At 42.2% G+C, this 20,590-nt stretch overlaps 1 protein-coding gene across 3 annotated transcripts in view; it reads right to left on the bottom strand.

The window, feature by feature from the left end:
• The window catches only part of BRINP1 (BMP/retinoic acid inducible neural specific 1), a 135,020-nt gene that overhangs the window by 70,703 nt on the left and 43,727 nt on the right, over positions 1 to 20,590 (bottom strand). The window lies entirely within an intron of this gene.

The following is a 20,590-nucleotide window of genomic DNA, read 5'->3' as shown; positions in this document are numbered from 1 at the left end:
AAAGATGGCAGAATGCCTGGCACTAGGAACAGTTCAAGACATCAAAGTGTCAGGCCAGCAAGTGTCAGCTGTGTGAGTTTGGGCAAGTCACTTAACTTCTCTGTGCCTCAGTTACCTCATCTGCAAAATGGGGATTAAGACTGTGAACCCCCAGTGGGACAACCTGATCACTGTGTAACTTCCCCAGCGCTTAGAACTGTGCTTTGCACATAGTAAGCGCTTAATATATGCCCTCATTATTATTACTCCAAGTCACAGCCAGCCACAGTGGTCTAACTGGGACAGCTTGTTCAGCCAAAGATGCCTAATGGGGACCACAATTTCCACGGCCTGGTGGAAAGAGCCCGGGCTTGGGTGTCAGAAGGACCTGGGTTCTAATCCTGGTTCTGCCACTTGTCTGCTGTTCACTGATCGTCTCTGTGCTTCAGTTACCTCATCTGTAAAATGGGAATTAAGACTTTGAGCCCCATGTGAGAGAGGGACTGTGACCAACCTGATTTCCAATGTATCCACCCCAGCGACCAACCTGATTTCCAATGTATCCACCCCAGCACTTAGTACTGTGACTGGCACATATTAAAAACTTAACAAATACTACAATTACTATTATTATTGAGTTATATAAAGTAAGCTCGTGTGGGCAGGGCACATGTCTGCTGACACTGTTATATTGTACTCTCCCAAGTACTTAGCACATAGTAAACACTCAACAAATACTGTTGATTGATTAGGCAGATGTAGGAAGAAAGGAAGGTAACATGTTTATTAAATGTTATAAAACTAGTTGCCCCGGTGAATGCTATGCAAATTGGCTTGGTGTGTCTTAGTCTACAGTGTATGCCAGAGGTTGCTGATGCCAGTTATCATATCTTGTAGGACAGAAGTAATAGGGAATGAAGCCAATGGGGCCTAAATTCCGTAGTGCTTCTTTCAGTTTCTCATTAGCATCCTGAACTGTATGCCTTTCAACAGGTTCCATTTTCAGTCTCTGCTTCTGCAAGGTGATAGGCCAGCTCAGGTGAGATGACAATAATATGAATATAAAATATGAATAATAGTACTTACCTATCTCACAGGGGCAATGTGGGCACCTGGTTCGGAATGCACATTGAAATTCATTGCTCAAAGATGTAATATATTACTACTCCCTCTCCCTTGTGACCTGCCTTTGGTCTTACACAACCTGTAAAATATTATTTCCTGGTAAAATTGAATTTGGGGTTTCAGGAAATGAAAGAGCAAAAGAATGCTCAGCTCCTTAAAAGCTGCTCTTCATTTTTCTGAAAACTGTAGCACTTTCTATTTTGCACAGAGCTTTACAAGGATTTGCTGCAACCATGGGACAGACAAGCTTTCAGGAGATGATACTGGTTTGTGCATGCTTTCTCTTGCTCTGTCTCTCAGCTCTCCCCCACTTCTTCCACTTCTCTCTATAATTTTCTTCCCTCCCTACCCCTTTCTCTCTGCATTTCCCTCCTCTTTCCTCTCTCTTCCTCTCTCTCTCTATGTTAATCCCTGATTCAAAATAAGTGAGTGATTTCTTAGTGTTTGCATTAATGCCTAAAGGATCCACAAGAGCAAGACAGTGGTTTTCTGGTAGCTCTTTACGAAGGCAGGCTGATTGATTGGAGATTGGAACTAGATCCAGCTTCCCTTCCTAAATGACAAATGAAGAGTCCTTAAAGATGGAATACAATATCCCATACTAAGAGAAATCTCTGCCAGTACCGGCACAAGAGGCCATGAGCAATACGTAGTTTGCTTTCCATCCAGCCCATCGCTTTCCTTGTCTCTGTGCAGACTTCAGATACATACTTGCTATTAGCTAGATCTAGGTCTCATCTGGTTAGTTCAAGATTTTAGCACGTTATAATTCTGGTATTTGTTAAGCTCTTACTAGGTGCCAGGCACTATAATAAGCATTGGGGTGAATATAAGCAAATTGGGTTGGATATGGTCCCTGACCCACATGGGACTCACGGTCTCAATCCCCATTTTATAGATGGCACCAAGGCACAAAGAAGTGAAGTGACTTGAAGGTTAAGTGAAGCGAAGGACACACAATAGACAAGTTGAGGAGCTAGGATGAGAACTGTGCTCTATCCCCTAGGCCAGGCTGCTTCTCTATGTTTTTCTCCAGCTTCAGTTTCTTATCAGCCTGCCCTTATGCTTGAAGATGTCACAGAAGCAAGAATTGGATTCGGTTTTCCAAATAGACTTTGCAAGATAGAAATTAGTAGTGAGCTGTAATGCTATAATTCAATCAGTGTCATTTATTGAGCTCTTACTATGTGCAGAGCATTGTACCAAGCCCTTGAAAAAGTAATAGAGTTGGTGGGTGGAATAAGTAACTAATGTAAGTCACTTTGGTAATAAAAGCACCGAATAGAAACACAGTTTTGTGAGAAGCAGCATGGCAGAATTGGATAGAGCTTGGGCCTGGGAGTGAGGAGGTCATGGGTTCTAATCCTGGCTCCACCATTTGTGTGCCTTATGACCTTGGGCAAGTCACTCCACTTCTCTGTATCTCAGTTACCTCATCTGTAAAATGGAGATTGAAACTGTGAGCCCCATGTGGAATAGGAACTGTGTCCAACCCAATTTACTGTATCCACCCCAGCACTTAATACAGTAGCTGGCACATAGTAAGTGCTTAACAAATGCCACAATTATTATTATCATTATCCCTGCCAACAGCCCCACCCCGTCCCCCAGACTGTGAGCTCACTGTGGGCAGGAATTCTCATTCTTTATTTCTATAATGCACTTTCCAAAGTGCTTAGTATAGTGCTCTGCACACAGTAAGTGCTCAGTAAATATGATTGAATGAATAAACAAGGAACTTATAGTCTACAGACCCCATTTTCACCAGCATTCATTCATTCAAACATTTTATTGAGCGTTTATTGTGTGCAGAGCGCTGTGCTACAAGCTGGGGAGAGTAAAATATAACAAAAAACAGACACATTCCCTGCACACAATGAGCTTAGTCTAGAGCATAAACCCATGACCCGTGTTGACACTTTAACAGAGATTTGTAGCCCCAGTCATATTTGCCGTTCACTACTGTCTAATATTGCCCTAAATAATTAACCTGGACTGATGACATCCTCCCAACCAAGCAGTCACTAAGATAGGATGGATAAAGGGAAAGGGTCCTATGTATCAGGGGCTGTCCCCCTGCCAGAGATGTCCCACTCTGTGTTGGCCCCAATAGGCCCTGGGATCAATCAGTTATTCAATCAACCAATGGTATTTACTGAACACTTCCTGTGTGCAGAACAATGTGCTAAGCACTTGGGAAAAACCAATACAAAAGAGTTGGTAGAACCACTGATTCCAGGGATTATGACAGCATTTATTAAGCACTTACTATGTGCAAAGCACTGTTCTAAGCACTAGGGAGGTAACAAGGTGATCTGGTTGTCCCACGGGGGGCTCATAGTCTTCATCCCCATTTTACAGATGAGGTAACTGAGGCACAGAGAAGTTAAGTGACTTGCCCAAAGTCACACAGCTGACAATTGGTGGAGCCAGGATTTGAACCCATGACCTCTGAATCCAAAGCCCATGCTCTTTCCACGGAGCCACGCTGCTTCTCTGTTGGTTTTGGTTTGGTTTTAGGAAGGGCATTATATACAGAAATACACCATCAAGAAAGTAGTTTTGCTCTGTAAACCACCTCTCCTCTCCTCTGGTATGAACTTGCAGAGGAGGGGTAAGAGTGTTGGGAAGAAGTCTAAGAAACATGGGGAAGATGCATGAAACACAGTCCTAGAGGGAAACTGGAAAGTTGCTCTCAGGAGGTATCACAGCTCCTCAAATCCTATCTGCCACTTATTCCTAGCACCTTTTGTATCCAAGTATCAAAATTTCAGTCTCATTGTGCCACAAGTTAGTACAGTTCTTCTTGCCGAGTTTGTCCTGGGGTGCAATTTCCCAAGGCATAAGTTCAAAGGTAGAGAATTGAGGGGGTACACAGAAAAAAAACACCAGTTCTTGAAGAAAAGGAATAGCATCATCACCAAAATATGTTTGTTGAGCACCATCTGTGCTCAAGAATAACTGACTGTGGGGATCAAATTCACAGGATTTCAACTGCTTAACCGCCCACTTCCCTTTAAAGTACAGACCAAATTAATCTAAAACACCAACATAACTACTAGAATCCATCTGTTTGGCATCGGCCCCAAAGAGTGAGGAACAGAGGGATGTGGGCTCAGACCTCAAGTTAATTAGATCACTGAAGCCTAGTGGGCAGCAATTAGAAGAGGAGATTCTCTTCGAATAAAGACTCTGCAAATATCGCAACCTGCCGAGGCAGGCCTGAGCACTAAGATAGGCTCTGTGTGGGAAAAATCCATTAGCGCAGAAAGGATCTCTCTTTATGGGCAAACAATGCAGAAGGGAGTGTGGGTGATGCATCTTTCTTTTCAAATAGCTGTTCTTTGTTTTCACAGATGACCCTACTGATGGTAAATTTCTCTTCTTGTGTGCAACTGTATCTGAAAAGGCCATTATGCAGCCAACATTAACTCCTGTGAGGTATGCATATAGTCAGCTAGAAAAAGGTAATTTACTATCAAAACTTTTTTGTGATGACCCAGTAGGCAGGGCTAAATCATGATAGGCTGTGCTCATGCATACATAGTTCTTTCATCCAGGGATGCCACAAAACTGTCTGCCTCCTTGGTGCAATAAGAACTCCATTTGAAAACTCCTATGCTTCTGGCATACCTATCTCCAGTCTGCCCCACACTTAACATTTATATATTTGGAATCCTTCGAGGGACAGGGTCTGTGTCTAATTCCCACCTATTTGCTCAGCACTCAACATAGTATTTGGCACATGGTAAGGACTTAAAAAAAATACCATTCATGCTACTGCCACTGCCCCGGCATATTGGCAGCTCTATCCCCCTTCTCTGATTTCACAACCCAATTGACTGGTCCCTGAGGACTTCACTGAGATCACACAGGTGGGTAGAGTACCGGGGGGGAAAGGCAGAGATGGCAACACTATCTCAAATAGTCTGCTAACAGACAAACAGCAAAATAGCAGGATGGTATGTGACTCCAAAAATATTTGTACTGTCTTTATAGAGCCATTTAGATATCATTAGGTATCTGGATATTAACTTAGCACTAGGCCCGCCTCATGCAGAATCAAGCCAAAAAATACCCACTGGTCTCATGCAGATATGAACATTGACATAGGGAAATTAGATTTAGAAAAGTGCTAGAAGATCATCTTCTTCATCACTCCCTCCTGGCTCACAATGCATGATTATTCTTTATTATACATTCTCCAGGGCTTTGGCTCCTTAAATTTGAAATAATTTATAAAGATGGCTGTCTTCCATTAGTAGAATCTTCTATCATCAAACAGATCCTATTCTTAGAGAACACCACCTAGAAACCATCCTCGACATATAGTTTCTGAATTAATTTCTTCTCTTCCACCACTCCCTTCTGTCATTGTTTGTTCTCCATGTTCTAAGAAACTGACGAAAGAAAACGATTCACATCACAAATAAGACAGTTGCCTGTTTTTCATCTGCCATCTCCCATAGGGAAAAGAAGCCATAGCTGTTCTATGAAGACCCATGAGTGCCCTTGCTATGGTCACTCCTGACCCTGGGACTGGTCACACCAGAGATTTAGGAATACCGACACTACTCACGAGAAATGAGCTCCAAACCCTTAGCAAAATGATTCCCCACCCCCCGGCCCTGGCAACCCATGAAAAAGAGAATGCATCACCTAATATAGGGGCCATGGACTCTGACTGACTTGTGACCCTAGTCTAGGTGGATCCAGAGCTTTGCTGTTTTCAACTTCTCATTCCCAAGAGTATACTCCTTTGAGAGGTATCCTCTTACATTCTGGTTGACAAGACAATGCCCAATGACAGATATATGAGGAAGTTGCTGAGATCTCAAATGTCTTTGAGGTGGCACTGTCTCCCCTGAAGCAGGCAGCTGCTTCACAGCTAAAGAATAGTATTAAAAAGGGAGAATTACAGGGAAGCTAGAAGTAGAAAGACTTAATAGGTACTGACGTGGCTTTACACCATCCTCCATCAAAGCAGGAAGAAAAGAATCACTTACAACCAAAATGTCTTAAGCTGCTCTAAAGTGTGCCTATTTAAGTAGAGAACTCAGCAGGATTCAAAATGTCCACAAGATCAGAAACTTTTGTAGCTTGGTTTTGATATTTAGAAAACTTAGAACAGGCCTCTATGACCTCAGCTGGACTGCTTTCAGAAGGGCAAGGATCACTGCCACGTTTACCTTTTTAGGAGTTAGGATATTTTAGTGGCTTCTAGCTGAGGACTGAGGATATGAGTGGTTGAGAATGATTCCCCAGAGACATGGAAATGGGGAGGAAAGGGAGAGAGGAAAAGTAATTTAAAAAAGAATACCCAAATCCTTATTATGCGGCTCAAAGATCTAGGGGCCTCAGCATTTTTAAATCCAGTTGAACAATTTTCTGGCTCTGAGTCTCCTGAAAAAAACACAAATTCCTCTCTTGAAGGGCTTTTAATACAATTAATGCCTTTCACAGGCTATTTCAGGCCGCAGGACAAGTGGTTCTTTCAAAAGCATGATAGGTCAGGGAGTTGGTAGAGCATTTTATTAGGTCCATTTTGCATAAAAGAGAAAAGGGGGTACAGAGAAGCTGAGAAAATTGTTCAAAGTCAAGCCAGAGCAGAGTTTGAACCAGATTCTCAATGCAGGAATGACTAGGCCACGGTTCTAACCCTCAGACCAAATTTTCCCAGGAAGGAGCTGGCTAAAAGTGAGTCAAAGGCGGGTAAACTTTTAATGATTCCTTTTTGATCATTTAGGATACACATAAATTGACATCAATCTGCACTCAATCACTCCAGCAGTTTCCCCCTTCCTGCCTAACCTTGCTTACCTCTCACTATAACCCAGCCCACATACTTTGCTTTCCAACCTATTCCCTGTACCTCAATCTCTTCTTCATGTCAACCCCGTACTCACATCCTCTCTCTGGGCTCTCACTCCTCACCTCATAACTTGTGGGCCTCCAATCTCCCCAGCTTCAAAGCCCTTCACATCTCCTTTCATTTATTCATTCATTTAATCGTATTTATTGAGCACTTAACTGTGTGCAGACCACTGTAGTAGGAACTTGAGAGAGTACAATATAACAATAAACAGACACATTCCTTGCCCACAATGAGCAGACAATTATAATTGTGATATTTGTTAAGAACTTACTATGTGTCAGACACTATACTAAGCACTGGGGTTGATACTAAAAACAAATCAGTTTGGACACAGTCCCTGTCCCATGTGGGCCCCAGTCCCCATTTTACAGATGAGGTAACTGAGGCCCAGAAAAGTGAAGTGACTTGCCCAAGGTTACACAGTCGACAAGTGGCAGAACCTGGATTAGAACCCACAACCTTTTGACTCTCAGGTCTGAGCTCTATCCACTTTACCATGCTGCCTGTTCTCCAAGAAGCCTTCCCTGGCTAATCTCTCATTTTTTCACCCTCCTATTTGCCCTCTCTTCTATGACATCAGGTACCTGGGCCTGAACTCCATTTAAGGACTTGGATACTCACCTCACTCCTGGCCCCACAGAGCTTATAAATACCGTTATACTCCACTATTTCTCCTTTTCCATAACTTATGTTAATTTTATCTCTGCCATTAAATTTAAGTTTTTTGAGGGCAGGGATCGTGTCTAAGAACATTATCATAGGGTACTCTTTCAAGCACTGAGTACAGTGTCCTACAATCAATCAATCAATCATATTTACTGAGTGCTTACTTTGTGCAGAGCACTGTACTAAGAGCTTGGAAGATTACAATACAACAGAATTAGCAGGCATGTTCCCTGCCCATGACAAACTAGAGGGACAGACATTGATACGAATAAATAAGTAATTTGTAATATAAATTACACAGTAAGTACTTAATAAACACCACTGATTGATTGATATGAAAATTCCCTGATGATGTGACCCATGATAAAGATTAAGGGAAGAGAGGCTTGGTTAAAAATGGATTTGAATCCTAAAATTTGAGAAGGATTTGGGCACCTTACTGTCCTTCTTCACGCAGCTGGAGAATCTGTTCCACTCCTAATCTTCGAAAAGCCTGTTACTGATGCAGCAGCACTGTGGTGCTGCTGATACTAACACTCTTGCTTGGTAAGAGCTTTAGCAAAGGAGGTGTTTTCTTTGAGCAGCCCTTCTCTTTCCTATTGAAAAGCAGTATATCCTAATGGAAAGAGCATCGGCCTGGGAGTCAGAGGACCTGGGTTCTAATCCCAGCTCTGTCACTTGTCTGCTGGTGACCTTTGGCAAGCCACTTCAGTTCTCTGTGCCTCAAACACCTTATCTATAAAATGGGGCTAAAGACTGTGAACCCTATTTGGCATATGGACTGTGTCCAACCTGATTAACTTGTAACTACCCCAGTGCTTAGTACAGTGTCTGGCATATAGTAAGAACTTAACAAATACCGTATCAATAAACACACACATATATATATATATATATATATATATATATATATATATATATGTGTGTGTGTGTGTGTGTGTGTATATATATATATATATATATATATATATATATATATATATATATATATATATATATATATATATATATATATATATATATGTTCTTAGACACGATCCCTGCCCTCAAGAAACTTACAATTTAATGGCAGAGATAACATTAACATAAGTTATGGAAAAGGAGAAATGGTGGAGTATAACTATTTATAAGCTCTGTGGGGCCAGGAGTGAGGTGAATATCCAAGTACTTGAAAGGAGTACAGACCCAGGTGCATGATGTTATAGAAGAGAGGGCAAATAGGAGGGTAAACCCATGACCTCTGACTCCAAAGCCCATTCTCTTTCCACTGAGCCACGCTGCTTGTGCAGTTCACAGTCTAGATAAGCAGGAGAACAGGGATTAAATTCCAATTTTACAGATGAGAAAACTGAGGCACAGAGAAATGAAGTGACTTACAAGGTCACCCAGCAAGCAGGTATACATATATATATATATATATATACATACACGTATACCTGGATATATATATCCAGGAGATATATATATATATATATATATATATATATATATATATATATATATATATATATATATATATATATATATATACATCCTTCCTTTGTCCCACCAATGCCAGAATCCATTACCCTTCAGAGGAGACTCAAGACTCATGTTCCCATTTCAGCTGGTGTTTGCCTAAATGGTTTGGAGAGGTTTAAAGTTGTTAAGCTGCCTTGTGAAGATCATTTAAAATCATATTTTGTTGAGGGCGAGCACCCAGAAACTTGTGAAACAGGTGCAGTTTTATAAATCAAAAGAATATCAAACTCACTATTTTGCAGTACCACTTATCCTTTCATTGGTCAATTTGTCTAGGTCAATTTTTCCTCCACATTCATCCTAGACATCTAAAAGATAAGGAGAATATTTTCCTTTCCAAAAGTGCAGTTGATATTCATTTTATCATCCTAATGCACTATAGTGGAATCAGCCTCTCCAGTGTAATCCTTAGGTACCAACAAGAAGTAGTTTTTATTGCCTTGGAGGAGCTCCAAGCTCATCCTCTGGATGACCAGTGAACCCTGAAGTCCATACAATGCCAGAGCATCACAAAGAGAAGGACATTGCCATTACTGTTTTATCATTAATACCAGTCTCTGTCTTCAACTCACCACCTTCTTGATTTTCCTGGCACACAATATAGCAACATCTTCTTGCAGTTCGACCTAGTGGAAAGAGCGCAGTCCTGGGAGTCAGAGGATGGGGGTTCTAATTCCGGCTCTGTCATCTGCTTGCTGGGTGACCTTGGGTAAGTCACTTCACTTCTCTGTGCCTCGGTTTTCTCATCCATAAAATTGGAATTTAATCCTTGTTTTCCTGCTTATCTAGACTGTGAACTGCATAAGCAGTGTGACCCAGTAGAAAGAACACAGGCTTGGAAGTCAGAGGTCATGAGTTCAAATCCCAGCTCTGCCACTTGTCAGCTGTCTGACCTTTGGCAAGTCACTTAACTTCTCTATGCCTCAGTTACCTCATCTGTAAAATGGAGAATCAGACTGTGAGCCCCACATGGGACACCTTGATCACCTTGTATCCTCCCCAGTGCTTAGAACAGTGCTTTGCACATAGTAAGCACTTAACAAATGCCATCATTATTATTTGGGACAGCGACTGGGTCCAACCTGAATATCTTGTACCTACCAATGCATAGTACAGTGCCTGGCATATAGTAGAATTTTAACAAATGCTGCAATTTTTTTTTTAATTCATAACAGTTCTCTAAGCTCAGCATGCCACATTGGCCCTTGCTCAGTCTGCAGAATGAAATTCATACAAATTTTAATCAGTAAGAGGTGGGCTTCCCTGCTGTCCCCTCATGGTAAAAATGTCACATCTCAGAGCAATGACAGGTGCTTTCCGATGAACTTGGTGTTCTTAAGGGGACACCAAGAGGTAAGAGATTTAGTAAGGTATCAAGCTATCTGGGGCATTTCTAGATTAAAAGACAGCACTTTGAATTATACTCCTAATTGAGTTGGAAGATAGTGCAGACTGTTCCCATCACCCTGACTGATTAATACATTAGGCACGGGCAAATTACAGTTCATGTGCAGGCTATGTTAATCATTGCTCATTTGATAGTTTAAATACACCTGGCAAACTTCTAGAGCTTTGAGTTCTTGACACATTTGAAACACTGTCTATTTGACCCTCCTAAAACTTTATCTGTCTTCACTCCATCTGTTAATTTCTTCTCGTGACTCTTCCACTGAAACTAAGCAGTGAGCCAAAAGTCCCCATCCTCAATAGAGTCTCATGACATTTTTTTTGGTATTTGTAAGTGCTTACTATGTGCCAGACACTGTACAGTGCTGGGGTAGTTACAAGTTAGTCAGGTTTGACACAGTCCCTATCCCAAATAGGGCTCACAGTCTTAATCCCCATTTTGCAGATAACTGAGGCACAGAGAAGTGAAGTGACTGCCCAAGGTCACACAGCAGACAAGCTCCTTATCTTTCCTGCCAAACCCTGTCCTTTCCCTGACTTTCCGGTCACTGTGGATGGCACTACCATCCTCCCCATCTCAGAAGCCCACAGACTTGGTATTATCCTTGACGCCGCTCTCTCATTCACCCCAAAACATCCAATATGTCACCAAAACCTGCCAGTCTCACCTCCACAACATCACCAAGAACCACCCTTTCCTCTCCATCCAAACCACTACCTTGCTGGTTCAATCTCTCATCCTATCCAGACTGGATTACTGCATCAACCTACTTTCTGATCTCCCATCCTCCTGTTTCTCCCCACTTCAGTCTATACTTCACTCTGCTGCCCAGATTATCTCTGTACAGAAATGCTCTGGCCATGTCAATCCCCTCCCCCAAAATCTCCAGTGGTTGCCTATCAACCTTTGAATCGAGCAAAAACTCCTCACTCTTGGCTTCAAAGCTCTCCATCACCTTGCCCCCTCCTACCTCACCTCCCTTCTCTCCTTCTACAGCCCAGCCCACACACTCCGCTCCTCTGCCGCTAACCTCCTCACTGTGCCTTGTTCTCACCTGACCCACCATCGACCCCTGGCCCATGCCTACCTTTGGCCTGGAATGCCCTCCCTCCACACATCTGCCAAACTAGCTCTCTTCCTCCCTCCAAATTCCTACTGAGAGCTCACCTCCTCCAGAAGGCCTTCCCAGACTGAGCCTCCCCTTTTTCTCGCCTCCTCCTCCCCTCCCCATTGCCCCCTTCCTCCCTCTGCCCTGCCCCCTTCCCCTCCCCACAGCACTTGTGTATATTTGTACATATTTATTAGTCTATTAATTTTATTAATTAATAAGTACTAAGCACTTAGTACAGTGCTCTGCACAAAATAAGCACTCAATAAATAAATACGATTGATGATTAATGATGTGTCTATAGCTATATTTCTATTTATTCTGATGGTATTGACACCTGCCTACTTGTTTTGTGTTGTTATCTGTCTCCCCCTTCTAGACTGTGAGCCTATTGTTGGGTAGGGACTGTCTCTATACATTGCTGATTTGTACTTCCCAAGCACTTAGTACAGTGCTCTGCACACAGTAAGCGCTCAAGAAAAATGATTGAATGAATGAATGAATGAATAAGTGGTGGAACTAGATTTTGAACCCAGGTCCTTCTTACTCTCAGGCCCATGCTCTATCCACTAGGCCATGCTGCTTCATTTCCCAGCAACCCAAGATAGTATGGGGGAGAAAATAACTTTCCCCTCCACTAGAGCTTTCCCACAACCCAAAGACTGGGGGATATGTGTTTGTAATGCTGATTTGAGAAGATCTAGGCAGTCTCATGCAGCTTTCAGTTTCCTTCCACCCTCTTCATGGTACAGAGACCCTCAGTACTGCACTTGGAGTGCTTCTGCATGCCACACATCCATGATTTTTCCCTAGGATGCAGAGAAAAATAACTTAAGTAGAACGCCACCACAGGAAGTGAGTCTGAATGAATTTCCTGTTTGGCTTGAGACTAATTCTGACCTAATTAGGACCCTACCAAGGGACAGAGCCAGAAGTGGCTCTGATCCTCTGTTTCTACTGAAGACTCCCAAGTGCCTAGTACAGTGCTCTGCACACAATAGGTGCTCAAAAAATGTTATTGATTGACTGATTATGATGACTGAGCATAGGCTGGATTAAGGGCTAGGATTCCCAGAGGGATTTCTCAGCCACAGACTGAACCTTCTGATCCTAAGGACTGAAATGGAATTACTGGAAGACCCACAGAGTATCTATTTTAGGATTTCTCTGCTAATTCCTGGAAGGCAGTGACAGCCTTTTCTCTGAGAGAAAAGGGAATGAGAACAAGACCTACTTCAGATATATTAGAGCTGGTTTTGAGCATAAATCAGTGGTACTCATTGAGCACTTCTGTGTGCAGAGCACTGTATTAACCTAGGATTCACTCAGTTTGCCCTCAATCACCAACCAATACCTGAAAAAGGGGAACAAATAACCTAGGAGGAAAAAGAGGTAGACTATCTCTAGGGTACACATTTGGTCACATGAAAAGTTACTTTCCTTGGAGTTTCAGATGAAGACCAAATAATCAATGCTAAAGACTATCTCTATACTATAAGTCCATTATGGACAGGAAAGTTGTCTGCCAACTTTCTTGTAGTCTCCCCAGTTCTTAAAACAAAGCTCTGCACACTGTAACCACTCAATAAATACCATTAATGATGGCTATTATTATGACTTAACCTAAATTGAAATCCGATGCTCCATGTGTTGTTGGGCTGTGGCTCAGTTGCGAACTGGAAACCAGGAAAGGAAAATCAAACCTGGATTACTCTGCAGTGTTAAGTGGGTGAAGTTAGAGGAGAGAAGAGCAGGGAAGGTGTTTGCAGAGTAGCACTCTCTATGCCTGGAAATCTCCAGGCCAATAAGTTTTTCAAATGGGAAATGGCAACATTAGCATCATCCCAGCTTCCTGGTTGAATCTGTCATGCACAGCCAAGTGCATGATCAACAAGTGTCTAATAAACAGGGAAAATGTCTGAATTGACAGGCTCTTTCTTGCAGACTTTCCTGAGGTGTGATGGCACACCATGTGCAGTATGGCTTGGCAGTCATCACTTAATGATCCATATATCCTAAAGGATGTAGGGAATGGAAGGGTGAAATCAAAACCTTATGATGGCCTGGCAGAATGGGGAAAAGTATACACAACAAATATATTTCCTTCAAATACCCCACTCACAACCTACAACTGTAGCTTGCTAGATTCCTTCCAAAGTATTCATAGAGGTATCCTCCACATCCAAACTTCTATTCCACAGAAAATTCTTGCCTTGTAAGAAATATCAAGATAGATATAGATCTGTGTATTATGTGGGACTTAATATTTTCTTAGAATCCAGAGATTGAAGGTACTTCTAGAAGCCAGGGAAGCCGTGCCACTACCTGCAAGCCGTTGTACTTAAAATGACAATCAGTGAGATACCTAAACCAAATTAGTCAAGGAGATTTCCATAATCTCTGTCAGAAGCTTATTCCAGGGTCTGAAGAGGTTGTTTTGGAATATCTGTCTACAGACCCTTCTAACTAAAATATCTTCTGCGGCAATTTAATCCCACACGATAGTGTCAAAAGAAAACCTGAATCATCTTGGACGCAAATGGCTCCTTAATTTCAGTATCTCTGAAGTTATCATCAACGAGCAAATGGATGTTCAGCTATTGAAAAACTAAGGTGGAGTGAAAGATGTTCCCCGTGGGCTGAATCTCAATACCCTTGCTGTATATAGATAATACATTTGGATGCATATCCACTAGAGAAATAAAGAGCAGCAGTGCCATGAAAAATCATCATTCAGATGGATTTGGATCTAGTTTTCTGTGCCCAATTTTGCTCTGAATGCTAGCCAAACCCAGCCTATAATTTGAGTCATTCTCCAAACACCACAATCCAGGCAAACCAAAACCAACCTCACTATGCCAGGCATTCCCAACGACCCCCTCCCTAAACATGTATTCTCCATACCTTGTCCCTCCTTCCCCAATTTTAATTATGGTAGACAAAAATGAAAGTCATCTTTTCCATCAGCACAGTCCAGACTTTAAGAACAGGATTTTCCAACTTCACTCCCATTGCTCTGTGATCTATGAGCCACAATAAATAGCCTGCCTCTCTTCCCTGTCTTCACTCTCAAAATGACCACTGAACTCTTGTCCAATACTTTCTCTGGCTGACATTTACCACTCAGAGCAAAGTGGTCTGGGGGGGATCTACAGACTTGAGTTCTAGTCCTATCTTTGCCAACTGCTTGCTGTGTGACCTTGGGAAAGTAATTTAAATTCTATGCCTCAGTTTTCTCACCAGCAAAATAGGGATTCAATACCTGTTCTCCCTCCTACTTACACTATGAGCTCCATTTGGGACAAGGTATAGGCCCACCCTGGTAAATGCTTACCTACCCCAGTAGGTAGAACAGAACTTGACACATAGTAAACATTTAACAAATAGTATAATGATAACAATACTAAACAAGAGATGGGAGAGTGGAACAACATATGACTAAGATTCCTCAAGGCTGCCTCAAACGGCTAGGTAGAAAAACAAGACAGGAAAACAAGACAGGATATTACTGCTCACTTACAGCTTTGGAGTTTTTGCATGTAGAACCGGAATCACTTACACAAGTGAAACTGAATTTCCCCATGGTTCCTGTGGATTCAATGGCTCCCTCAGGAATTAAGGACAACAGAGAGAAGAGACCAGTGGAGAGATGAGACCTTCATTACTTTGTCAGATTACAATGTTTTATCCCCCTGCATTTATATGCCAGTCAAGGCTGATGGGAAGAGATCACTTTCCATCAAACACTTTATCCAGGATTCCAAAAGAAATTGCCCTCTTCACTGTCCCCCGGGCACCATTACAGATGCTATCCAGTGCTTAGTTTGGACATCAGGAAGTGATCCAAAATGTAGTCAAGAGAGCCCCTTCCTGCTCTCCTATTGGAAGCCAAAAATATGTAGGAAAAGCAAGTGGGATAAAGACTATGAGTTCATGATCACAGAAATAACAGTTGTGGCCCATGACACTGGAATGGTGTGATTTCACGGTTTCTTTTCCACAGCTCAGAATGCCTTTGTTAATTTACTAGTCATACCTTTAGCTTATATCTCCTAGAGGCTGAAGAAAGTTCACAGATTTTGCCTGTTTATTAATGGCTCTAGCAGGTCTGACTCCTCAACCAGGAAACAAAAGGGAGATCAACACATACTACCTATGATATTGATTCAGCCTAATGAGACTGTAGTCTCTGGGGGTGGTTAGGTTACTGTGAGACTGAGTTCTAATAAGGTTCCTTCTAATTAGCTTGAATGGCAGCTGATGCTTGGGGGTTGCTAGGAGTCTATCCTTTCCCAGCCCTCCATTTCCTCTCTTCCTGCATTATCGGATCAGCTCTGCACCCTTATGAGAGCTAGAGGAGCATAAAAACCCTATTGGGCTCTACTGATAAAAAGCATTCATTCATTCATTCAATTCATTCAATTGTATTTATTGAGCACTTACTGTGTGCAGAGCACTGTACTAAGCACCTGGAAAAGTACAAAGCAGTGAGGCCTAGTGGAAGGATCATGGATCTGGGGGTCATGGGACCTGGATTCTAATTCTGACTTGGCTACTTGCCTGCTCTGTGACCTTGGGTGTGTCACTTCCCCAGATCTCAGTTTTCTCAACTATAATATGAGAATGAAATACCTGTTGCTCCCTACCCCCTTCGACTGTGAGCCCCATGTGTCCAGGAACTGTGTCTGACCTGATTATCCTGTATTGATTAATCAATCAATAGTATTTATTGAGTGCTTACTATGTACAGAGCAATGTTCTAAACACTTGGGAGAGTACAGTACAAGAGAATTAGCAGACACATTCCCTGCCTATAATGGGCTTAAAATCTAGAGGGGGAGACAGACATTAATGCATACTCCAGTAGCTGGTGCAGTGCTTGGCACACAGTAAATGCTTAATAAATACTGCTATTATGACTATTATTACTGAGAGCTCTGAGTTCCTGGTGTGGCTTTAATACATCTGCAGGGCCCAGTCCCTGATAGCGTTATGAATGGCCTGCATATTCATGCATTCATTCAATAGTATTGAGTGCTTATTTTGTGCAGAGCACTATACTACATGCTTGGGAGAGTACACTACAAGAACAAACAGACACATTCCCTGCCCACAATGAACTCACAATCTAGGAAGATTGCTCTATCCAGATACAAACTAAAATGATATTTTTTTCTGTAAAGCATACCTAGTCCTGTATAGACGTATCTTTACTGGCTTTAAAGGTCACATCTGAAGATATGTCTCCCCCACTTATACTGAGATCCCCAAGTGGGACAGGGAACTGGGTCTCATCTGATTATCTTGTATCTACCTCAGCACTTAGAACAGTGCTATTCTTTTAATGGTATTTGTTAAAATTAGTTTACTACATGCCATACACTGTACTAAGTGCTGGGGTAGATACAAGATAATCAGGTTGGACACTATCCCTGTCCCACATAAGACTCACCATCCTAATCCCCATTTTACAGATGAGGTAAATGAGGCACAGACAATTTAAGTGACTTGTGCAAGGTCACATGGTAGACAAGTGGCAGAGCTGGGATTAGAACCCAGGTCCTTCTGACTCCCAGTCCTGGGCTCTTTCCACTGAGCCACACTGCTTCTCAAGTGCTTGACATAGTAAGCACTTAATAAATACCATAATAATATATCTCTTTGGGGCAGGGCATGTTTTACAGAAATGAAAAAAAAAGCACACACAAAAATTTCCCTCTTAAGCACACATGACACCTGGACTGGCCAGAGAATGGACAAGAGCATGCGGCATGCTTCCTTTGAGAGAACACTGTCTCTATCTTCCCTGTTGGCCTAAGTTGCTCACTCTTTCCTATGGACTCAGAAACCTCAAAATGGAAACATAACCCAGTATACTGGCTAGTTCATATTGTGGGCATCATTCGTTCTAGTTGTGTGGTTATTATTACTATCTCCCTGCTTGTGAAACACCACAAGGCATAAAATGAAGCTGGAATTTTAATTTGAAAGGTTCTCATTGTAGTCCTTGGCATTGATTCTTATTGCCTCCTTCCCTTCCAGCAGTGACTATGTGAACTCAAATAGAACCTCAATGTGCATATTCATGAACCGTGAAGGCTGCTCTCATTATTCAGGAGGAGAAGAAATAAGCACTGTCCTTTTCTCCTGCTTTCCCCATCCTGTGTAAGATCCCCTTGGATCTCCAGGACTTATAGGAAATTACTTTTGTAGCAGTCCCTGAGAACGACAAGATAATGGCTGTCTGACCCTCCTTACGGAAGGCTACACAAGCCAATGAGGTCCAGGACTGTGAGTTTGGGACTTGATGTAGCTTTCCAAGCCTGGCACTGGCTTGTTCTCTGCAGGTTGGCAATGCAGACGACACGGTTCTAATATGCTGTATCCATGTTACCTCACAGAACACGCACTGGGAAATCTCTGGTAAACTTGTTACAGTCTTTCGACAAGGTGACGTTGTGGGGAGGGAAATTGACAATTTACTACAGTTCTGATGAGCATGGACGGGGATAAATGTCAGTGTTTGTTTGGATTTATGCATGAAAAAGCCGATGTCCTTGGGGACCTGTCTCTAATTACTCCACACATGTGTGCATAGTTGAATGCAGCCCATGTTTTTGTGTATATTAGAGTTTGAGTATATGCTTGCATATATGGAAGCATGTTTTTTCAGGGAAGCTCCTTATTCCATGGAAATGTCAATAGCCTACATAGAATTAATAGTGTTTTCTTGGTCTCTGACCTATGCTTTAATAAACCACGGGTCATATATGAACTATAGTATTATAGATAAATGAAGCAAGACAGATCACTATTATCAAAGTAAAGCTTGTCACATCTTCACAAGGTTGGAAGGGATGGGGGGCTTGTGATGAGAATGATGGAATGCAAGGTGCCTAAACCTAAACAGCTGCTCTTTAGTGAGCTGAAATAGGTAATCATAGAAAGGATGGACAGAAAAAGTGATTTAAAGACACAATGAAGCAATCCCCACATTATGTGCTGTAGCCAAGGGTAGCTGGGAAACAAGAGCAGAATACGGATAAGCCTGGTGTGCTACATTCAGACACAGGGTCATCTTTCCATGCATCCAACATAGAAAAGTGTCAAACTTGGAAGACTGCTCAACCACAGATGCAGACATTCATATTATATTATATGTAATGACAATTGTGAGTATAATAATAATAATGATGATGGCATTGTTAAGCGCTTACTATGTTCGAAGCACTGTTCTAAGCAGTGGGGAGGATACAAGGTGATCAGGTTGTCCAATGTTGGACTCGTAGTCTTAATCCCCATTTTACAGATGAGGTAACAGGCACAGAAAAGTTAAGTGACTTGCTCAAAGTCACACAGCTGACAAGTGGCAGAGCCAGGATTATGGAAGAAAGTTATATAACATAGGTATGTAACTACAGATATGCGAATGGAGCCCCTCCAAGAGGTTTTTTGTAATTCACAGAAGCTTCTAGGCAAGGCTTCCATTAGGATAGAATATATGATTTATAGATAGGTAGAAGACATTTCTGTGACCTTCTGTAGCTTCTTGCTTCTAATAACACACCGTTAGCAGTCCTAAATGAAAATTAAGTTGCCAAGTACACCTTTCCTGACCCTAAAGATAGCTTCCAGGTAGCTATGACTTGGGACTTGGATCAAACCTGGCTATCCAAAAGACCCCTCCTCAGACCATGGTCCCATGGGAGGGGGATTGGAGGGCCCGGTTTGATGCAGCCCACTTCTTGAGGGCTCTGGAAACCCTGGGGGTCTGGTGGTCTTGTGCAGGGGTTACCCCATTGGTCCACATGAATTGGATCATCAGAGGAAAGGTGGCCTAGAGGAAGCCAAGGGTCTGGGTCTCAGGGGACCTGGGTTCTAATGCTGGCTCTGCCACTTACCTGCTGTGTCACCTTGGGCACCTCACTTCTCTGTGCCTCAGTTTCCTCATCTGTAAAATAGTAATTCAATTCCCTCTTTCCTTCTTATTTAAACTGTGAGTCCTATGTGGGACAGGGACTGTTCAACCTGATTATCTTGGATCTAGCCCAGCACTTAGTACTGTGCTTGGCATAGAGTAAGTGGTTAATGAATACCATATTGATAATAAGGTTCTATGGATGCATATTTGAGTATAAAGGAATCATATAGCATCTGTGTTCAATTCGGTCTGATAATAATAATAATAATAATAATGATGGTATTTGTTAAGTGCTTACTATGTGCAAAGAACTGTTCTAAGCGCTGGTGTGCCTGTCTGAACAGCAGCTTGCAAAATGTCTGTCTATTTTTCAAATCATTAAATGTGATAGGGTCACGATAGTCAGAATTCCCCTGGCCCTCTAAATCCAAGGCCTAGTGTTTTCTCCATATATTCCTTAAAGAGAACTTTCATATATTGGTCTACCTGATAGGTGTTTGTCTGTGCCTATTGGTGAGTTTTTATGAATTCAGACCTACAAACAGTTTGTGTGTCACTCTGGGTATCTCCTGCAGCATGGCTCAGTGGAAAGAGCCCGGGCTTTGAAATCAGAGGTCATGGGTTCAAATCCCCGCTCCACCACCTGTCAGCTGTGTGACTTTGGGCAAGTCACTTAACTTCTCTGTGCCTCAGTTACCTCATCTGTAAAATGGGGATTAAGACTGTGAGCCCCCTGTGGGACAACCTGATCACCTTGTAACCTCCCCAGCACTTAGAACACTGCTTTGCACATAGTAAGCACTTAACAAATACCATCATTATTATTATTATTATTCTGGGTAGATCCTATTTTCATTTATAAGGTTTTAATATAGGCAATTATCTTCTGAAAATGATTTAGGAGCCGGACTCCCTTGTAAGAGGAGAATGAACTGATTGACCTTGGTCTTCTATTTTTGTGTTTGGCCTAGTTTTGGGCCTAAGAAC

This window comes from Tachyglossus aculeatus, chromosome 4 (genome assembly GCF_015852505.1).
Source record: "Tachyglossus aculeatus isolate mTacAcu1 chromosome 4, mTacAcu1.pri, whole genome shotgun sequence".
NCBI classification, from domain to species: Eukaryota; Metazoa; Chordata; class Mammalia; order Monotremata; family Tachyglossidae; genus Tachyglossus; species Tachyglossus aculeatus.
The sequence above is the reverse complement of the archived record's forward strand: the minus strand, read 5'-3'. Positions and strand labels throughout refer to the sequence as shown.